Source organism: Hyla sarda, chromosome 7 (assembly GCF_029499605.1).
Source record: "Hyla sarda isolate aHylSar1 chromosome 7, aHylSar1.hap1, whole genome shotgun sequence".
Taxonomy (NCBI): Eukaryota; Metazoa; Chordata; class Amphibia; order Anura; family Hylidae; genus Hyla; species Hyla sarda.
In genome coordinates this window covers 73,140,603-73,163,312 of record NC_079195.1, presented here as the reverse complement: position 1 = coordinate 73,163,312, position 22,710 = coordinate 73,140,603, and the positions used below count along the sequence as shown (strand labels likewise).

The 22,710-nt window shown below is 46.0% G+C and overlaps 1 long non-coding RNA gene across 2 annotated transcripts; it reads left to right on the top strand.

The window, feature by feature from the left end:
* The first annotated feature begins 204 nt into the window (after positions 1-204).
* On the top strand, positions 205-22,284 carry LOC130281887 (uncharacterized). Of its 2 annotated transcripts, XR_008846149.1 has the most exons (5): positions 205-296; positions 944-1,114; positions 1,212-1,299; positions 13,024-13,070; positions 22,162-22,284. It is a non-coding gene; the product is annotated as an uncharacterized LOC130281887 (long non-coding RNA). The 2 variants fall into 2 exon arrangements; XR_008846150.1 differs by lacking the exon at positions 13,024-13,070 and having other exon boundaries at positions 22,162-22,280.
* Positions 22,285-22,710: the final 426 nt, after the last annotated feature.

Sequence of the window (22,710 nt, the reverse complement as noted above, 5' to 3'; positions counted from 1 at the left end):
GCGTCGCAGGGCCTTTGGGTCATGTGATGCGTTCCAAGCCTCACTCTGGATGCGTTCCAGGCCTCACTTTGGTATTTCTAACCTCGTTTTGGTTTATTGTGTGTAAAGGACCTGTATAGGAAGTCAGATGATCACCCAGAAGCCTGTGTGACGGTGAGTGACAGCTGACCTTGGACCTATCAAATTAGACTCCGCCCCCTGTCCATATAAGCGACGCGGCAGTCATTTTAGTTCTCTTTGTTCCTGGGTTGCCAAGCGAGCAACATCTCTCTATAGAACCTGCGCTGCTAAAAAACGTGAGTTAGGCCCAAGCCTCGCAGCAACGGCCGATCCTTAGCAAATATAGAGTGTATATATAGAGTTGCACGAACAGGATTCGGGTGCGTGCCCACCATTGCTACTAGGGAAAGTGTACTCCCCCCTAAGAAGTGAACTTTATTCATGTGTTGCTGTGTATAAGAACGGTGCTTGTGGTGCACCATACAAGGGGGCCAAGAGAAGTCGCAATTGCGACTTTTTGTGTGATTTAAAAAAAAAAGGCATTTTTTGTAAGCCAGGTCTGGCCTGGCTTTGTCTTTTTGAAGGGGGTTTGCAACTTTTTTTTGCCTACATGAGACATTCACACTTCATAAATTCCCGACCACTGCAAAGTGAAAACTGAAAGTTGCTTAGATAGGGCTGTTTGCAACTTTATGCATACCCTCAAAAGTTGATTAAAAAAATGCTTAGGAGCGTGTGCAACTTTTTGTGCAAAACAAAAAATAATGCACTAATTACCATAATAAATGCCCTTCATGGACTATGTGAGGCATCGCTTCAAAATACAGAGAAGCAATTGTGTAGAAAAACTACAGTGTTTAGTTTTGTCCATGACTGGAGAGATCTTATACTCAGTCATATGATAAAAGTAAATAAAAATCTAAAGTAAAATATCTCTTTTTAGCACTGAAAAAACAACAATGTACGTTAATGTCCCAAGGACTTATCAGAGCAGACAGAAAGTTTCCTGTTAACCTTATTGAAGAACATTTGTGCAGGAAGTCTACAAGACTGGGGACAGAAAGCAATAATTTGCACTTAACTACCAGGCCAGTGTCTTACTTTGCCTTCATGAGTGGGTATTTATTGTACGCTCGATTTTGTTTTTTTTTGAGTTGTTATTTCTGTGCTCTGTTTGAACTCAGCAACATATTAATCATATCTGCCACCAGATTGAACTGAGCAACAGATTCCAGACCTCCATGAGGATAAATGGGACCGATAGTGATACTCTCTGCACTTATGAAGGTTATGTCCTTGGTGAGAAAATAAAACATAATAAGATTATTATCTATATGATATTAAGATTAATGCTTTTATGTTGCTTTATGAATAATACGGGTATGTCAGATGACTTAAGGAGTTGCAGAAAAAAACAAGTATTAGGGCTCATTCACACAAGTGGATTTCTTTTCAAACCCGCAGAGGATCTACTGCTGCGAGTTTGAAAAGGGGCGGGGCCTCCATGCGCTACCCACAGCAGATTTTCGCCAGCAGAATGTCCGCTGCGGAAAATCCACTGCAGACCGCATTGATGTCAATAGGGTCTATGGCGAATTTTCAACACCGGAGATTCCACTGCCGAAAATCTGTTGCGGACAGCTTGTGGAGGGCCCGCCCCTTTCTAACTCACAGCAGGAAACACGCTGGGACTATGAAACAAAATAAGTTCATTTGCAAGCATCCTTAGACAGAATCAGCTGTTTTCACCGAATTTCATTGGATACACTTCAGCTTTTAGCTTTGGATAACAGATAGGAGTTCCTTTCACCTCAACATATATCATGAGATCTAACTTAGGAAGGTCTGTATTAATTCAATCATCTTAATGTATCACGGCTTTGGTGCTAAGCTGGTCACACACATTTGATAAGTGTTGGACGAGCCTTCAGATCAGGCAAATAAGACTGCCCAATCCAGCTCAGTAAGCCCTCAGACTTCCTCAGTAACTTTTGTCCCATTTACCTTTTTAAATGTGGATTCAATAATTTTACACCAGGACCTTCGCTGATCATATAGCCCCTTTCATGACATCTCTAGTGAACTATGACCAAGTGGGATTTGTACGCAGGAGACAAGCTTATGAAAACACTGGGAGAGTCATCAACCTCCTGCATTACATAGACAGGCATCGAATACCATCGGTGTTCTTGTCACTGGACGCCGAGAAGGCGTTTGACCGCACACATTGGTCGTTCGCCTTGTCAGTGTCAGTTTTGGAGGTATGATATTGAAATCGGTGATGGCCCTTTACTCTGCCCCTAACGCGAGGGTCTTTAATAATGGCACCTTATCACAGAAATTCCCTCTATCCATCAGGACTCGGCGGGGGTGCCCACTGTCCCCCCCCTTATATTTGTGTTTTGTATGGAGCCACTAGCTCTGTCTCTTCGCTCCTGTCCTAGTATCAAGGGGTTTTGAATTGGGGGTATCTCCCACCTGATTTCTCTTTACGCTGATGATGTAATCTTGACCCTCTGGACCCTGAGCACTCCCTGCCCGAGTCCCTTAAACTCATTACAGAGTTCAGCTGCGTGTCCTACTATAAGCTGAACCAGCTGAAATCGCAGGTTCTACACATTACCCTAGACCCAGCTTTAGTGGAGAAATTGAAACAGTCTTTCTTATTGGATTGGAGAGATGGTCACATTTTCTACTTAGGTCCACATATAACTAACTCATATGCCTCTCTGTTCCCTAGCAACTATCAGTCATTTCTAAAATCATTCCGGGAGGATCTAGATGGACCGGGTAGATATGAGATATCTTGGGTGGGGAGGATAGCCTCCTTTAAGATGTTAATCCTACCTAAGCTTCTGTATTATTCAGGACCTTACAAAAGATTTTAGCTTCCTTTGTTTGGAAATGCACCAATCATAGAGTTGCCCACAACCTCATGACTAGACACAAATGTAATTTGTGGCTTAGGCCTCCCAGATCTTTACAACTACTATGTGGCCATGGTAGCGGAACAGCAGCGGGGACTTTGGTCCTCCCCATCTGGACCCACTTGGAACCTACTTGTTATGGTATGACTGACTCTCGCCCTTTATTTTTCTTTAACTTATTACATATCAACATTCCCTCTTCTGCATCACCTCTGAGAGTTACAGGTTTACAATGTTGGAAGAAATTACACACACTTAATGTCACGATCCATGCATCCCCACCTACATATATCCCACTGAGTGTGTTGTGTAGTGCAGTAGCAGACTTGGACCTGTCCGCATGGAGTGAAGCTGGCTTAGAAATGTTATCACAGTTATATGCTGATGGGTAATTGCAAACATTTGCTGACCTTCAGCATAAGTATAAGCTACCTAGGAAGGATTTTTACAAATCCGCCATTACATAAATTCCTGGAACACTTGGCGACTTTAAATATTGTTCTGCAGCATATGCTGTTATTAAAGGTACAGAAAAAGGATTGAGACTTCTCTATAGTATCTTAGAAAATGATACACCATTACCACAAGGCACCCCCCATGGCAGCCTGGTCCAAGGAGCTATCTTACAACATCACGGAAAATGATTGGAAACAATCTATTATTTGTACACAAAGGTCCCTCCCATGTGTAGCACAGCTGGAATCAGCGCTTAAAGTGCGCCTGAGATGGTATATGACACCTACGAGACTACATATATTATATCCTTCTGTTTCGCCTTTGTGTTGGAGGAATTGTGGGGAAAAAGGAACCATGAGTCATGTTTTTGGTTCTGCCTTCTTTTACACACATATTGGTCTGGCATCTAAAATGTACTGAAGGAATTAATGCTCCCATCCATTCAGTTATCACCCCCACTAGCATTTTGACTTGTGGGAGTTCACAAATTTGCCCCCCCCCCCCCCCCCCCCCCAAGTATCGTTCCCTTCTGTGTAAAGCCTTAGTTATAGCAAAATTGATCATAGCCAGACATTGGAAAGAGACAGCCCCACCTGATGCCTCAGAAGTCTTCTCCCCTTTATCCCAATCTTACAGATTTGAGAAAGCTATAGCCTTACAAAATGGCACAACTCGCTTCTTAATCCGTCGATGGAGCTCATGGCCCAAATCTAGCTTCGCCACACCATGCTAATTTGTTTTATATGGATGCACAGGTACTGTGTTATTTGTTGTTTTTGTTTTCTATGACACTGCTGTATATGTTTATAGCAACTTTGCAACCACTGCCCTGTGTGGCACCAATGCTTCTTGCAAGAGGAATAACGGTTACTTATTTGAAAAATCCTTAATAAAAAGTTTGAAACAAAAAAAACTGCCCAATCCATTTTCTTTTGACTGCCCAATCCATCCAGCCAAGTCTGGATGTTACTTTTTTTCCTCTCTTCTTATTGAGAACACATGCATGCTCGATTGGGCTGAGGGTGCATGCCTGTGCGTAAGATTGAGTGAGTTAGCTGTTGGTCAAACAAGTTTGTATAGCAGCTTCATTTTAAATCTATTTTCTATATGGAGGTCAAAAAAGAACAATTTCCATTCATTATAGATTTAATGTATGAGTTCTTGTTATATGATACACTAACACAGTGAATCTGCAAATCTGACCACAGATGACCACAGAGGGAATTTTAAATCAGTTTCACTAGCTTTTAAAATAAAAACAAAAAAACAGGGAAAAATGGTCTCCTGTGGCACCTAATGACAGCAGCCAGACTATCACTTCAAATATTCTGCAATTCTACATAACTCACTGGTAAATTCATTAGACTACAAGACCACATTCCCCAAGCATATATCTAGATTCATAGTGTAATTGTGAGACTGGAGATATTTGGATTGCAAAGAATAAAGAATGCATTTGTGGTAGAGGGTGTGATGCAGGGCAGATGGAATTACCCAAGGGGCAGATGGCATTAACCACGTTACAGACAACGGTAGCTTTACTGAGTGACAGATGGAACAGTCTATACAGCTTAGCCAGGCCCACAGAGGTGACCAGTGACTTCAGAGACCCCAGGGCTTGCTGGGACTTGTAGTGAACTGGGACAATATTGCGGCAGGCCACGCTGACTAAAGACAGATGACTTTGACTTGACTGACTTGAATAGGACTGATTGTACCCCAATTGTAGCTTACTTGAAGACTTATGGCTTCTGGACGGACTTGAGGTCTCCTATGGACTCCAGACACACTCTTAGGACTTGACTTGGCTGGACCTCAGCAAAGACTCAAAGCTGAGCTGCAAGAGAAAAAGAGAGCGAAGAGACTCATCCTAGGGCTTATATAGGGGAGACTCTGGTGGGATCCCATAGGTCACCCTCAGGTCACATGGTCACTGACACCTCACTGGATTACACTCACATGACAAAAGGTTAACCACATAATAACACTCTTATGTACAATACATAGCATAAAACCAATTGTACAGAGGGAACAGGTGATGGGGTCCAGGGGACACTGCAGGGAGGCTGCCTGACAGGGCAGCGAGGGTACAGGGGTACAACTCCTGTACTGGGCCACCACACATTAGTATGTAGCAATAATGCAGATGCAGCTGATTGGGCAGCATGGTGGCACAGGGATTGGCACTGTTGCCTTGCAGAACTAGAGTGTGAGACTAAAGGGCAAAATCTACATGGAGTTCTTATGTCCGCTATGGGTTTATGTGCCTTTGCTGTAGGTTCTCTGTCCTGCAGCATATGTTGTCGAAATATAAGCAACAGACCAGGATAGCAGGCCATACTGAATAAATTGTTATTGTGGCGTTGGAGTGTGAGGTGCAGGGTAGATGTTATAACCCAAGGGGCATATGTTATTAACCCCTTCTTGTTGTGACACCAGGGTGTGGTTTAGCCTTAACCACCTTAAGGTAATACCACTGGTCCTGGGCAAGGCACAGGGGCAATGTAGACACCAACGCCAAGTTACGGACAAATGGTAGCTTTACTGAGGGTAGACAGATGACACAGTCTATGCAGTACAGCCAATATCCCAAGGAGGTGACCAGTGACACAGGGGGACCTCGCAGGCTTGCTGGGACTTGCAGTAGTTAGACAGACTTTGGTGCAGGCCAAAGTGACTAAACAGTAGACTTGACTTGACGACTGACAATAAGATGACTTTGACTTACTTGCAATTGACAGGTGGCTGCAAATTTTAGGCTTGAGGCCTCCAATGCTCCGGACACACACACTGAGACGACTGCACTGGACCTCAGGAACTAAGAGAGAGATTGCAGCCCCTTCCCTGGTTATATAGAGGGCTGTGCAAGGAGCCCATAGGTCACTTGGGGGGTCTCCTGGTCACTGGTGCCTCCTGGGTCACAATCACATGGTATAACAATTAAAGAAACAATACAGTATTAATATCACAACTTATATACACAAGGGATAATACATAAAGGGGGCCCTGGGGACATGGAGAGACTCTGCCTGACAGGGCAGGAGAAGTACGGGAAACACCATACCATACTGGGCCACCATATTATATTGAGGTACGCTATTTAATTGCCTTCCCTTTTATGATCAGTGACCTTTATTATAGCTGGAGACCATTAACCTTTGTGACTTTGATGTAACCTAGATAGCGGGAGGATGCAGAGAACAACAAGAAAAAAAAATCTAGCACACTGCTACACAGTAGACTAGTGTTTCCCAACCAGGGTGCCCCCAAATGTTGTCGTTTTGCAAGTAGAGCCCAATGGCAACCACATTAACAAGTCTATGAAATGGTTGCATTGAGAAATAGGGTAAATTTAATGGGAGTAAATATTATAGATGAGTTGCAGGGTAGCGGAATAAGTGGTCTCCCTGCCCCCGCTGGACTGGATTGATAGATCTCTTCCTTTTGGGGTATAGAAAGAAATGAATCAATCAAGGCTGACAGAGCAAGGAGAAGCTGTCGTGTTCTTTCCAGTCTGACCACAGTGCTCTCTGCTGCTTCCACTGTCTGTGTCAGGAACTGCAAATTCCCATAGCAAACCTATCCTGCTCTGGACAGTTCCTGACACTGACAGAAGTGGCAGCAGAGAGAACTGAGGTCAGACTAAAAAAAACGACACAACTCTTTCTGGTGTATACAGCAGCTGAGAAGTACTGGAAGGGTTAAGGTTTATAAATAAAAGTAATTTACAAATCTTGTAATAAGAAAAGCACTGTTACGCCGAGCGCTCCGGGTCCCCGCTCCTCCCCGGAGCGCTCGCTTCTCTCTCTCCGCTGCAGCGCTCCGGTCACGTCCTCTGACCCGGGGCGCTGCGATCCCGCTGCCAGCCGGGATGCGATTCGCGATGCGGGTAGCGCCCGCTCGCGATGCGCACCCCGGCTCCCCTACCTGACTCGCTCCCCGTCTGTTCTGTCCCGGCGCGCGCGGCCCCGCTCCCTAGGGCGCGCGCGCGCCGGGTCTCTGCGATTTAAAGGGCCACTGCGCCGCTGATTGGCGCAGTGGTTCCAATTAGGGTAATCACCTGTGCACTTCCCTATATTACCTCACTTCCCTTGCACTCCCTTGCCGGATCTTGTTGCCTTAGTGCCAGTGAAAGCGTTCCTTGTGTGTTCCTTGCCTGTGTTTCCAGACCTTCTGCCGTTGCCCCTGACTACGATCCTTGCTGCCTGCCCCGACCTTCTGCTACGTCCGACCTTGCTTCTGCCTACTCCCTTGTACCGCGCCTATCTTCAGCAGCCAGAGAGGTGAGCCGTTGCTAGTGGATACGACCTGGTCACTACCGCCGCAGCAAGACCATCCCGCTTTGCGGCGGGCTCTGGTGAAAACCAGTAGTGGCTTAGAACCGGTCCACTAGCACGGTCCACGCCAATCCCTCTCTGGCACAGAGGATCCACTACCTGCCAGCCGGCATCGTGACAGTAGATCCGGCCATGGATCCCGCTGAAGTTCCTCTGCCAGTTGTCGCTGACCTCACCACGGTGGTCGCCCAGCAGTCACAACAGATAGCGCAACAAGGCCAACAGCTGTCTCAACTGACCGTTATGCTACAACAGTTACTACCACAGCTTCAGCAATCATCTCCTCCGCCAGCTCCTGCACCTCCTCCGCAGCGAGTGGCCGCTCCTGGGATACGCTTATCCTTGCCGGATAAATTTGATGGGGACTCTAAGTTTTGCCGTGGCTTTCTTTCCCAATGTTCCCTGCATCTGGAGATGATGTCGGACCTGTTTCCCACTGAAAGGTCTAAGGTGGCTTTCGTAGTCAGTCTTCTGTCCGGAAAAGCCCTGTCATGGGCCACACCGCTCTGGGACCGCAATGACCCCGTCACTGCCTCTGTACACTCCTTCTTCTCGGAAATCCGAAGTGTCTTTGAGGAACCTGCCCGAGCCTCTTCTGCTGAGACTGCCCTGTTGAACCTGGTCCAGGGTAATTCTTCCGTTGGCGAGTATGCCGTACAATTCCGTACACTTGCTTCAGAATTGTCCTGGAATAATGAGGCCCTCTGCGCGACCTTCAAAAAAGGCCTATCCAGCAACATTAAAGATGTTCTGGCCGCACGAGAAATTCCTGCTAATCTACATGAACTTATTCACCTAGCCACTCGCATTGACATGCGTTTTTCTGAAAGGCGTCAGGAACTCCGCCAAGATATGGACTCTGTTCGCACGAGGCGTTTCGTCTCCTCGGCTCCTCTCTCCTCTGGTCCCCTGCAATCTGTTCCTGTGCCTCCCGCCGTGGAGGCTATGCAGGTCGACCGGTCTCGCCTGACACCTCAAGAGAGGACACGACGCCGTATGGAGAACCTCTGCCTGTACTGTGCTAGTACCGAACACTTCCTGAGGGATTGTCCTATCCGTCCTCCCCGCCTGGAAAGACGTACGCTGACTCCGCACAAAGGCGAGACAGTCCTTGATGTCTACTCTGCTTCTCCACGTCTTACTGTGCCGGTGCGGATGTCTGCCTCTGCCTTCTCCTTCTCTACAGTGGCCTTCTTGGACTCTGGATCTGCAGGAAATTTTATTTTGGCCTCTCTCGTCAACAGGTTCAACATCCCGGTGACCAGTCTCGCCAGACCCCTCTACATCAATTGTGTAAATAATGAAAGATTGGACTGTACCATACGTTTCCGCACGGAGCCCCTTCTTATGAGCATCGGATCTCATCATGAGAGGATTGAACTTTTGGTCCTCCCCAATTGCACCTCGGAAATTCTCCTTGGACTTCCCTGGCTTCAACTTCATTCCCCAACCCTGGATTGGTCCACTGGGGAGATCAAGAGTTGGGGGTCCTCTTGTTCCAAGAACTGTCTAAAACCGGTTCCCAGTAACCCTTGCCGTAACTCTGTGGTTCCTCCAGTAACCGGTCTCCCTAAGGCCTATATGGACTTCGCGGATGTTTTCTGCAAAAGACAAGCTGAGACTCTACCTCCTCACAGGCCTTATGATTGCCCTATCGACCTCCTCCCGGGCACTACTCCACCCCGGGGCAGAATTTATCCTCTCTCTGCCCCAGAGACTCTTGCCATGTCCGAATACGTCCAGGAGAATCTAAAAAAGGGCTTTATCCGTAAATCCTCCTCTCCTGCCGGAGCCGGATTTTTCTTTGTGTCCAAAAAAGATGGCTCCCTACGTCCTTGCATTGACTACCGCGGTCTTAATAAAATCACGGTTAAGAACCGCTACCCCTTACCCCTCATCTCTGAACTCTTTGATCGCCTCCAAGGTGCCCACATCTTCACTAAATTGGACTTAAGAGGCGCCTATAACCTCATCCGCATCAGAGAGGGGGACGAGTGGAAAACGGCATTTAACACCAGAGATGGACACTTTGAGTATCTGGTCATGCCCTTTGGACTGTGCAATGCCCCTGCCGTCTTCCAAGACTTTGTCAATGAAATTTTTCGTGATCTGTTATACTCCTGTGTTGTTGTATATCTGGACGATATCCTAATTTTTTCTGCCAATCTAGAAGAACACCGCCAGCATGTCCGTATGGTTCTTCAGAGACTTCGTGACAACCAACTCTATGCCAAAATTGAGAAATGTCTGTTTGAATGCCAATCTCTTCCTTTTCTAGGATATTTGGTCTCTGGCCAGGGACTACAGATGGATCCAGACAAACTCTCTGCCGTCTTAGATTGGCCACGCCCCTCCGGACTCCGTGCTATCCAACGCTTTTTGGGGTTCGCCAATTATTACAGGCAATTTATTCCACATTTTTCTACCATTGTGGCTCCTATCGTGGCTTTAACCAAAAAAAATGCTGATCCCAAGTCCTGGCCTCCTCAAGCAGAAGACGCCTTTAAACGACTCAAGTCTGCCTTTTCTTCGGCTCCCGTGCTCTCCAGACCTGACCCTTCCAAACCCTTCCTATTGGAGGTTGATGCCTCCTCAGTGGGAGCTGGAGCTGTTCTTCTACAAAAAAATTCTTCCGGGCATGCTGTCACTTGTGGTTTTTTCTCTAGGACCTTCTCTCCAGCGGAGAGGAACTACTCCATCGGGGATCGAGAGCTTCTAGCCATTAAATTAGCACTTGAGGAATGGAGGCATCTGCTGGAGGGATCAAGATTTCCTGTTATTATCTACACCGACCACAAGAACCTCTCCTACCTCCAGTCTGCCCAACGGCTGAATCCTCGCCAGGCCCGGTGGTCTCTGTTCTTTGCCCGATTTAATTTTGAGATTCACTTTCGTCCTGCCGATAAGAACATTAGGGCCGATGCTCTCTCTCGTTCCTCGGATGCCTCAGAAGTTGATCTCCCTCCGCAACACATCATTCCACTTGACTGCCTGATCTCCACTTCTCCTGCCTCCATCAGGCAAACTCCTCCAGGAAAGACCTTTGTTTCTCCACGCCAACGCCTCGGAATCCTCAAATGGGGTCACTCCTCCCATCTCGCAGGTCATGCGGGCATCAAGAAATCTGTGCAACTCATCTCCCGCTTCTATTGGTGGCCGACTCTGGAGACGGATGTTGGGGACTTTGTGCGAGCCTGCACTATCTGTGCCCGGGATAAGACTCCTCGCCAGAAGCCCGCTGGTTTTCTTCATCCTCTGCCTGTCCCCGAACAGCCTTGGTCTCTGATTGGTATGGATTTTATTACTGATTTACCCCCTTCCCGTGGCAACACTGTTATTTGGGTGGTCGTTGATCGATTCTCCAAAATGGCACATTTCATCCCTCTTCCTGGTCTTCCTTCTGCGCCTCAGTTGGCTAAACAATTTTTTGTACACATTTTTCGTCTTCACGGGTTGCCTACGCAGATTGTCTCGGATAGAGGTGTCCAATTCGTGTCTAAATTCTGGAGGGCTCTCTGTAAACAACTCAAGATTAAATTAAATTTTTCCTCTGCATATCATCCCCAGTCCAATGGACAAGTAGAAAGAATTAACCAGATCTTGGGTGATTATTTGCGACATTTTGTTTCCTCCCGCCAGGATGACTGGGCAGATCTCCTTCCATGGGCCGAATTCTCGTATAACTTCAGGGTCTCTGAATCTTCCTCCAAATCCCCATTTTTCGTGGTGTACGGCCGTCACCCTCTTCCCCCCCTCCCTATCCCCTTGCCCTCTGGTCTGCCCGCTGTGGATGAAATTTCTCGTGACCTTTCCATTATATGGAGAGAGACCCAAAATTCTCTCTTACAGGCTTCTTCACGCATGAAGAGGTTCGCGGATAAGAAAAGAAGAGCTCCCCCCGTTTTTTCCCCTGGAGACAAGGTATGGCTCTCCGCTAAATATGTCCGCTTCCGTGTCCCTAGCTACAAGTTGGGACCACGCTATCTTGGTCCTTTCAAAATTTTGTGTCAAATTAATCCTGTCTCTTATAAACTTCTTCTTCCTCCTTCTCTTCGTATCCCTAATGCCTTTCACGTCTCTCTTCTCAAACCACTCATCCTCAACCGTTTTTCTCCCAAATCTGTTCCTCCCACTCCTGTTTCCGGCTCCTCGGACATCTTCTCGGTCAAGGAAATCTTAGCTGCCAAAAAGGTCAGAGGAAAAAATTTTTTTTTAGTGGACTGGGAGGGTTGTGGTCCTGAAGAGAGATCCTGGGAACCTGAGGACAACATCCTAGACAAAAGTCTGCTCCTCAGGTTCTCAGGCTCTAAGAAGAGGGGGAGACCCAAGGGGGGGGGTACTGTTACGCCGAGCGCTCCGGGTCCCCGCTCCTCCCCGGAGCGCTCGCTTCTCTCTCTCCGCTGCAGCGCTCCGGTCACGTCCTCTGACCCGGGGCGCTGCGATCCCGCTGCCAGCCGGGATGCGATTCGCGATGCGGGTAGCGCCCGCTCGCGATGCGCACCCCGGCTCCCCTACCTGACTCGCTCCCCGTCTGTTCTGTCCCGGCGCTCGCGGCCCCGCTCCCTAGGGCGCGCGCGCGCCGGGTCTCTGCGATTTAAAGGGCCACTGCGCCGCTGATTGGCGCAGTGGTTCCAATTAGGGTAATCACCTGTGCACTTCCCTATATTACCTCACTTCCCTTGCACTCCCTTGCCGGATCTTGTTGCCTTAGTGCCAGTGAAAGCGTTCCTTGTGTGTTCCTTGCCTGTGTTTCCAGACCTTCTGCCGTTGCCCCTGACTACGATCCTTGCTGCCTGCCCCGACCTTCTGCTACGTCCGACCTTGCTTCTGCCTACTCCCTTGTACCGCGCCTATCTTCAGCAGCCAGAGAGGTGAGCCGTTGCTAGTGGATACGACCTGGTCACTACCGCCGCAGCAAGACCATCCCGCTTTGCGGCGGGCTCTGGTGAAAACCAGTAGTGGCTTAGAACCGGTCCACTAGCACGGTCCACGCCAATCCCTCTCTGGCACAGAGGATCCACTACCTGCCAGCCGGCATCGTGACAAGCACGTACGTGCACTCACCGCTCAGTGGAGACAGCTCGGTGTGGAAGTCCGGTTCACGGCCGGAAGAAGCACGCATTCACATGTGAAACAGCCTGCGTAGCCTCCGAGCGCCCACATACCAGCGCCGATGCTGTGACCCAGCGTCCCGTCAACCGGACTTCCACACCGAGCTGTCTCCGCTGAGTGGTGAGTGCACGTACGTGCTTTTCTTATTACATGTATTGATACTTCACACGTTTTGTATGTGCACCCCGCAGGAGACGCTATTCTAGGCTACCGATGCTATGCAGTGTTCCGGTTCCAGGTGAATTTTGTGTGTTAACCCTTTAGGGTGCTCTCTCTTTTCCTGTTTCTCCACGTTTTATGGTTTAATTTACAAATCTGTTTAACTTTCTGACACCAGCTGATTTGACATTTTTTTTTATACATCCGAAGTACACCTTTAAAGGAGAACTATCTTTCCCAAAAATGTTACCCCTATCCAGGCTCTCCCCAGAAACGGAGCGTGTCGACCCCCAAAATAAAACTTGTATTATTGTATATAGCTCTTTATTCAAGATATAGGCAGCAAGAAACCTCCATAGTTCCTGCTTCTGAAGCATCACAGAAGTAGTTCTCAGTTTGTTATCTCTTCTGTTCCCAGCTGCTATTTACCTACCACTTATTTGCAGCAGGAAATAGCATGTATGTGAGTGTGGGAGGAAGGAGATAGGGGCCTGGGATATTACTACTTCTCTATTGCTAATTTAGGGCAGAGTTGCTGTCTGGGGTAGTGCCAGCTGGAGATTTGACCCTGTCTATACTGCTTTGTCATACCATATGTTGAAGCTTCATGATTGTCTTAGGTTGCCTAGGAGGTCACGACCTTTTGAGGAACAATTATAAGTGCATCTGATCAGTCAACCATGTATACTGTCAAGTAGTTGTAAAGTACCTTGTTACATGGGTACAAACTACTATGTAGAGGAAAGCTTAGGCAACCCATTATAACCAAGCAGGAGGGTGAGGTATACTAGAATACTGAATTAGACAACTAGTTTGTAGATTGTAACTCACTATTTTTTGCAGGGCATGGGTACAGTTAGGACCATTAAATATTAGATCCTGCTGGCCACAGGCAGTAGACTTTTTCTGGTGATTGCCACAGAGCTTGGGTAGCCCTATGGCCAATCTGATCTTTAACAGTGTTACCATATGCTCAGCCAACGTCTGAATTTTTCTGGCCAGTCCTTTTGTTTCTGGTGTCTGGCTGCTGCTTATCTCACCCCGCTCTAACGTAATGGCCTGCATTTGGCCAAGCCAAACACGCATATTAATGACTGAAATGGACCTGTGAACTGTCAGCCACAAGATCATTATGCTGTGTATACGGAAAGCTTTACAAGCAAATCTCATGACATATGATCAGAAAGAACAACACAAACACTAGACAGGCAGAAATAGGCTATTTGTAGAAGAATGAATAATGGCATTGCCAGCACCAGACCAATACTACTACTACCAGTACTATTACATGCTGTACACTACTAAAACTAGAATTATAGAACAAAGTTGCCAAATGCCTGCTACATTACTGTCCTTCATGTTATCATCACTTCTATAACATTGCTATTAGAGTACTAGGCCATACTAGTGCGGTGATAAAAACAAGCAATCTCCAGGTAGCAGAGCGGGATCAATGGAAGCGCTGAAACCAGATAAGAAGTTAAAAGGATTTATTTCCCATAAAGCAACGCGTTTCACGGTCACCCGCTTCCTCATGCCTGAGGAAGCGGATGACCGTGAAACGCGTTGCATTATGGGAAATAAATCCTTTTAACTCCTTATCTGGTCTCAGCGCTTCCATTGATCCCGCTCTGCTACCTGGAGATTGCTTGTTTTTATCGTGATTCTATTTCAGCTGGACGAAGCTGTAGAGACCCTTTGATGATACGCCCTGTTCCATTGTTGTACTTGGTTGGAGTACAACTTCATGTGGTAAGCGCAATTCACACTTAGCGTTACCAACTCACCTTTGGTGTTACACTACGGAGCGCATCCGTTTGTGCTTTTTTATACTAGTTTGGTGGCCCAGTATGGGAGATGTTACCCTGTACCCTTTGCTGCTTTGTCAGGCAGGCTCCTTCAGTGTGCCCACGGCCCCTTGCACCTTTTTCCCCCTGTATACATGTTCTGCAGTGTACTGTATTATACATGACCTATGTGACCTATGGGCTCCCTGGTAGTCTCCCCCATATAAGCCCTTGGTGGAACCTCTCTCTCTTGGAGCTTCTCTCTCTTGCTTCCTGCTGAGGTCCAGTGCAGTCGTGTCTAGTGTGTGTGTCCAGAGTGTTGGAGACCTCAAAGTCAAGTCCTGCAGCCACCATCAATTCAAGTAAGATAAAGTCACAGCTTTATGAGTCAAGTCAAGTCAGTCCCTGTCATCTGTCAAGTCAGTGTTGCCTGTATTCAGTTGTCCAGTCCTACTACAAGTCCCAGCAAGCCCTTAACCCCTTAAGGACCAAGGGCGTACAGGTACGCCCTTGGACCTGCTCTCCTGTCATATCACGGCGGGCCCGGCGTCATAGTGAAGCCGGGACCCGTCTCTAATAGCGCGCAGTGCCGATCGCGGCACCGCGCGCTATTAACCCTTTAGCCGCGCGCTCAGAGCTGAGCCGCGCGGCTAAAAGTGAAACCGAAAGTGGACGGCTAGCTCAGTCGGGCTGTTCGGGATAGCCGCGGCTAATCGGGGCATCCCGAACAGCTGACAGGACAGCGGGAGGGCCCCTACCTGCCTCCTCGCTGTCCGATCGCCGAATGACTGCTCAGTGCCTGAGATCCAGGCATGAGCAGTCATGCGGCAGAATCGTTGATCACTGGTTTCTTATGAGAAACCAGTGATCAACATAGAAGATCAGTGTGTGCAGTGTTATAGGTCCCTATGGGAGCTATAACACTGCAAAAAAAAAGTGGAAAAAAAAGTGAATAAAGATCATTTAACTCCTCCCCTATTAAAAGTTTGAATCACCCCCCTTTTCCAATAAAAAAAAAAAACACAGTGTAAATAAAAAGAAAAATGAACATATATGGTATCACCGCGTGCGGAAATGTCCGAATTATAAAAATATATCATTAATTAAACCGTTCGGTCAATGGAGTGCGCGCAAAAAAATTCCAAAATAGTGCATTTTTGGTCACTTTTTATATCATTTAAAAATGAATAAAAAGTGATCAATAAGTCCTATCAATGCAAAAATTGTACCGTTAAAAACTTCAGATCACGGCGCAAAAAATGAGCCCTCATACCGCCCCATACACGGAAAAATAAAAAAGTTATAGGGGTCAGAAGATGACAATTTTAAACGTATTAATTTTCCTGCATGTAGTTATGATTTTTTCCAGAAGTCCGAAAAAATCAAATCTATATAAGTAGGGTATCATTTTAATCGTATGGACCTACAGAATAAAGATAAGGTGTCATTTTTACCGAAAAATGTACTACGTAGAAACGGAAGCCCCCAAAAGTTACAAAACTGCGTTTTTTTTTCAATTTTGTCGCACAATGATTTTTTTTTCCGTTTCACCGTAGATTTTTGGGCAAAATGACTGACGTCATTACAAATTAGAATTGGTGGCGCAAAAAAATAAGCCATCATATGGATTTTTAGGTGCAAAATTGAAAGAGTTATGATTTTTTAAAGGCAAGGAGCAAAAAACGAAAATGCAAAAACGGAAAAACCCCCGGTCCTTAAGGGGTTAAATAGGCACTGTCAGATATAAAAGCTTTTGATATGTCTTAAAGCATGTATAACCAATAGGTTTTGCAATTGCTTTCATTAGAAATTTTTCAGTATTTCATAGTGAAAAAGCCATTCAAAGAACTGCTCCTCCTGCCCTCTGGAATGCATTCAGTGCTTCTGTGAACACTGCTTCGTCCTGGACTTCGGGACGTTTTGGAGGGGGGAGGGGCTGTACACACTGCAGAGACTCATGTGAAGAGAAGGGGAGGGGGAGGGGCAGGAAGACTGCTGCCGTCTCTAACACAGTAGACATCAATGAGAGAGGCAGAAACATGCATTGCAGACGAAAAAGTAAGTGTCCAAGCATGTGTGTGTGTGTGTCTATCTAATGTATATGTGTACGAATATATGAAGCCTGTGTGTGTGTGTGTGTGTGAGATAAAGGGGGACTACCTCCAGCTGTTGGAAAACTACAGCTCCCAGCATGCCCACACATCATTTGGCTGTGCAGGCATGCTGGGAGTTTTAGTTTTGCAACAGCTGGAGGCACCCTGGTTGGGAAGCACTGGACTGAGGAGAGGGAGGGGGAGTGGTTATCACAGTGAGTACCCGCCCCCCTGCTTCTGGGGGATAAAATTAAGGTATTTCATAAATAAAACTAATTCTGAGAGAAATGTAGGTCACAGACACATACAAAGTACATGTACATGATCAGGATGAGATACTGAGCAACATATAACAGTTTTGTTTTTTTGAGTGATCTGTCGGGTACGCTTTAAGGTCTCTGTGTCACTGGTCACCTCATTGGGCCCTGGCTGAACTGTATAGACTTTACCAACTGTCTACCCTCAGTAAAGCTACCGTTGTCTGTAACTTGGCGCCGGAGTCTTTATTACCCCCGTGCCTAGCCCAGGATCCAGCGGTATGCCTTTGGGTGGTTAAAGGTTAAACCATGCCCTGGAGTCACGAATACAAGGGGTTAATGCCATCTGCCCCTAGGGTAACATCTGTCCCGCACCACACACCCCGCCACCACACTAGTACTAGTCCCACACATATATGTTCATCCTTTGAAAGTCAATGGGTACATCGGGCTGTACGTCAGCTTCCTGTTTTGACAGCTTCCTGACATGAAGCAGACATATAGCAAACGTTATGTTAATGCACCTTAACAGGATCATACTTCTAGAGGTTACCTGGCTCATATAATGTATTTGATGGTGTTATGTGGCTGAGTAGAAGATTCTCATTGGGTTAAGAATAAAGGACAGTGTATAGTAATATACTTTACTACTTTTCCTGAATCCAGCACCCCTAGAATTCTGTAGGTCCATCCTGTATACCCATGCAAACATATTCTTCTTTAGGACTGCATACTATGCACTAAGGGGGAGATTTATCAAAACCTGTGTAGAGGGAGAGTGGTGCAGTTGCTCATGGCAACCAATCAGATCACTTATTTCATTTTTCACAGGTCTCTTTAAAAATGAAAGAAGCGCTCTGATTGGTTGCTATGGGCAACTGCACCACTCTTCCTCTGCACAGTTCTTGATAAATCTACCCCTAAATGATTTTGTGCAGACACAACCTCCATGTGCTTTTGTGGTACTTTTGTAATGATCAGGCTATAGAAAGTATAACATTTCCCCCGTCCTATATACAGTGATCCCTCAACTTACAATGGCCTCAACATACAATAGTTTCAACATACAATGGTCTTTTCTGGACGATTGTAACTTGAAACCAGACTCAACATACAATGCTATGGAATCTGCGAAACGTGTCAATGGCCGGAAGAACTGACCAATCAGAATGGACATTCACTGGTAAAACCCCTGTATTATTGAAGTGTATGCACTGACTGGTGTCTGGTAGCACCCCCTACAGTACAGGGAGGTATTACATGTTCTGTACTCTTTACCTGTGCCAGGGTTAGCTGCTTCTTTGGACACCAGGTGAGGGTCCATTTTACTATTTTTAGTACATTGCGTGTTCTGTACAGGACCCTGAAGAAGCTCCTGTCTAGAGATGAGTGAACTTACAGATAATTCGATTCGTCACGAACTTCTCGGCTCGGCAGTTGATGACTTATCCTGCATAAATTAGTTCAGCCTTCAGGTGCTCCGGTGGGCTGGAAAAGGTGGATACAGTCCTAGGAAAGAGTCTCCTAGGACTGTATCCACCTTTTCCAGCCCACCGGAGCATCTGAAAGCTGAATTAATTTATGCAGGATAAGTCATCAACTGCCGAACTGAGAAGTTTGTGACGAATCGAATTTACTGTAAGTTCGCTCATCTCTACTCCTGTCCTCTACATAGACCAGTGTTTCCCAAAGAGGGGGCCTCCAGCTGTTGCAAAACTACAACACCCAGCATGCCCGGACAGCCGAAGGCTGTCCGGGCATGCTGGGAGTTGTAGTTTTGCAACAACTAGAGGCACTCTCTTTGGGAAACACTGAAATAGACAGTGATTTATGTAAGGACTTGCTTTATCTATATTAGTTATCTAATATTTATCTTTAATCTTCACTTTTTCCTATTTTTTGGATGACATTTTTGGGCTTCAGAACCAATTACCAGGTTTCCATAGAGTTATGGTCTCAACATACAATGATTTCAACATACAATGGTCGTCCCGGAACCAATTAATATTGTAACTTGAGGGACCACTGTATATATTTCCTAAATGCAGTAACAACTACACAAAAAGTCTACAGCTTTTGAAACAAGAACTGTGCGTTGACCTAGAATGTAAAGTTGAGTTACAATGACAGCTCCCCATCTCTCAGTACGTTACACAGATGCAGCACCTCACTATTCCCCTGCCAGCATTACAGCCTGTTCTACCAGTTTCTGAGCTGTAGAGTTAAAATAACAAAAGCCGTCTGCTATCAAGTGACTGAAATATCTTCATGCATGGAGCCTTCATCCGTCATTTGTTAATAATCAACAATAGCCAAAGCCGGTGAAACTGGCTGAACTGAGAAGAAAAACTTTAAAGGGGTTATCCAGGAAAAAACTTTTATATATATATATATATATATATATATATATATATATATATATCAACTGGCTCCAGGAAGTTAAACAGATTTGTAAATTACTTCTATTAAAAAATCTTTAATCCTTTCAGTACTTATGAGCTTCTGAAGTTGAGATGTTCTTTTCTGTCTAAGTAATCTCTAACACGAGTCTCGGGAACCGCCCAGTTTAGAAGAGGTTTGCTATGGGGATTTGCTTCTAAACTGGGCGGTTTCCGAGACACGTGACATCAGAGAGCACTTAGTCAGAAAAGAACAACCTTAACTTCAGAAGCTCATAAGTACTGAAAGGATTAAGATTTGTTAATAGAAGTAATTTACAAATCTGTTTAACTTTCTGGAGCCAGTTGATAAATATATAAAAAAGTTTTTCCCTGGATAACCCCTTTAAAGCCTTTATAAAAATTCAGTGCACATTTTAGGGAAGTTTTATGGGAAGTTAGTTGGAGTGGGAAGGGTTAGGTTAGGTAGTGTTAATCCACTAACTACAATCCCAATTCTCAGCTCAGGGATGAGTAGTAGTGTTGGGCAAATATCGCAAATGTATTCGCTATATATTCAAAATTACGAATATTCACTTTTTTTCCGCATATTCCTTCTTTTCACTTGTGGGCCAATTAGAATGATGCAAATACACTTGTCAGAGGTTATCAACAACATCCCTAGCAACCAATAGTAAAGTTGCTCACCCCCTCACTGTTTTCTTCCTCGAATATGCGAATATTCACATATGCGAATATTCATATATGGGAATATAACGAATACGCGAAATTCGCAAATATAGGACGAATATTCGTCTATATATTCGCAAAATATCACAAATTAGAATATGGGCAATGCCGCTCATCACTAACGAGTAGCAGTTCTTCCTTTCCATAGCCCACATATGGGGCACAGGTGTGTCACAGGTGAGTTCTGTCACCTGAGATGAGGCGCAGGCAATCTTCTCTGATTTACAAAGAACTATTCATACACAGTGACATTTAGGTCGGAAGTGACTTGCTCAGTGGTTCAGTAATGACTAAAGTTGAACCATAGACATATTCGCTTGTTTGTAGATGGCTGGCGGTTCAAGGAATTTCCCTATAGATGTTGCTGTATTTGGAGGCAAAACAAAGCTCCAGGGCTTCAATGCAAAATCTGCAACAGGATCCCCCAACTACCATGTGCCATATATAATACTAGTGTCTTCTTATGTGACAGAGGGGCCCACGAGAGACAGGGTATGACTGCTATCTGAGCACCCCCAACAGAAACGGCTCTGACTGTAATCTCTGTAACTACGCTTCATATAGTGTGTATATATTTTTATATGCAACTCACTGTGTTCATATACAGTGGTCCCTCAACATAAGAAGGTAATCCGTTCCAAACGGACCATCGTTTGTTGAAACCATCGCATGTTGAGGGATCCGTGCAATGTAAAGTATAGGACAGTGGTCTACAACCTGCAGACCTCCAGATGTTGCAAAACTACAACACCCAGCATGCCCGGACAGCCGTTGGCTGTCCGGGCATACTGGGAGTTGTAGTTTTGCAACATCTGGAGGTCCGCAGGTTGAAGACCACTGTTAGAGGAAGTTGTACTCACCTGTCCCCGCCGCTCCGGACCGTCACCGCTCGTCACCGCTGCCCGGGATGTCGCCGTCCTTCGCTTTCACCGCGTCCCCGAGGTGTCCCCGATGCTCCGGCAAGGCCTCTGCTTCCCCGGCATCCTCGCTCTCCGTCGCCGCCATCACGTTGCTACTTATGCCGCTCCTATTGGATGACGGGACGGCGTGCACAGCGACATGATGACGATGATGGAGAGCGCCGACCATGCAGGGGATCCCGAAGAGGACGCGCCGGAGCCCCGAGGACAGGTAAGTGATCATCAGTGGACCACACGGGGCACCGTAAACAGCTATCCGGTGGCCGCTTAAGCAGTCTGCGCTGCCGGATAGCCGTTTATGCGATGGCCCCCGACATACAAAAGCATCGTATGTTGATGCTGCCTTCAACATGCGATGGCCTCTGAGAGGCCATCGCATGTTGAAATTATCGTATGTCGGAGCCATCGTAGGTCAAGGGGTCACTGTATTGCCAACTCACCAGGATATACAGCTGGCAAAGCTCAAAAGTGTGTGTGTGGTATTTACACTTACAAGATCGGCAGAGATGATGGAGCACAAGGTCTGCATAGATGACAGTCCATATAATATCGAAACTCCTAATGCATATAGTCACCTCCTCCCGGTAGCTTCCATGTGTGTCTAATATAGCTAGGATACCCTGTACCTGTTGACAAGGAGCGTGCATGTTCACTAAATATTTAAACAAAGGTCTGATGGTTTTGCCAGTGTAGAAGAACACACATTCACATATGATTGTATATACAGTGTAAGATGTTCCACTTACTATAAACTCCTGTTGATCCAGTCTAATATTTTTGGATACATGTTGTTGATTGCAATGACTGCCCTTCGGCAAACCTCTCTTTAACCAGTTTTCACCTTGCGATTGTTTAAATCTCAAAAATCCCTCAAATTCTTACATCTTTAAAAAGGGGGAAGATTGTGCTTTCTTGAAAAAAACTGGATCATTTGTAACATTATACCAATTCTTTCTAACCATTGTCCTTATCACATTACTCATAGGACTGAATCTAGATACAAGTAAAAATCCATTCTTCCTGTTGCTCATTCTTCATCAGTTGGTTCCTACTACTGGATGAGTTGACTTGCATGTTCTGGACTTCCTTTTTCTTATTTCTCTGGCTGACTACAGGACAGCACCTACTGACAAACCCTCCTCTTCACTATCATGTGTAGAAGTAGAAAAAAGAAACCGATAGCGGCGCCTCGTGTATTACCTTCAGTGGTTCCACAGAATGGACGCAGGGGAAACCTATGTGAACTAATATGTGGCCGCTCACCTTCAGTAGGTAGAAAAATAGAGGTACAGATGTCCTTGAACTACTGCTATGCCAGTGGGTCACATGAAACAAGGATCCTTTGTCCTGGATGATATGGAGACGTTGCAAAGAAAAAAAACATTTTGAACACGAGTTGCAGACACTGAGCTATCTCAGAGTCTGCAGCGCCTGTTAAAAAAATTTGACTATCATGTCTGTGTAATAGAGATTGTGTACAAAGTTAGTCCTGGAAAAACATTTCCTGCTTAGACTGAAGAGATTGAAACTGTGC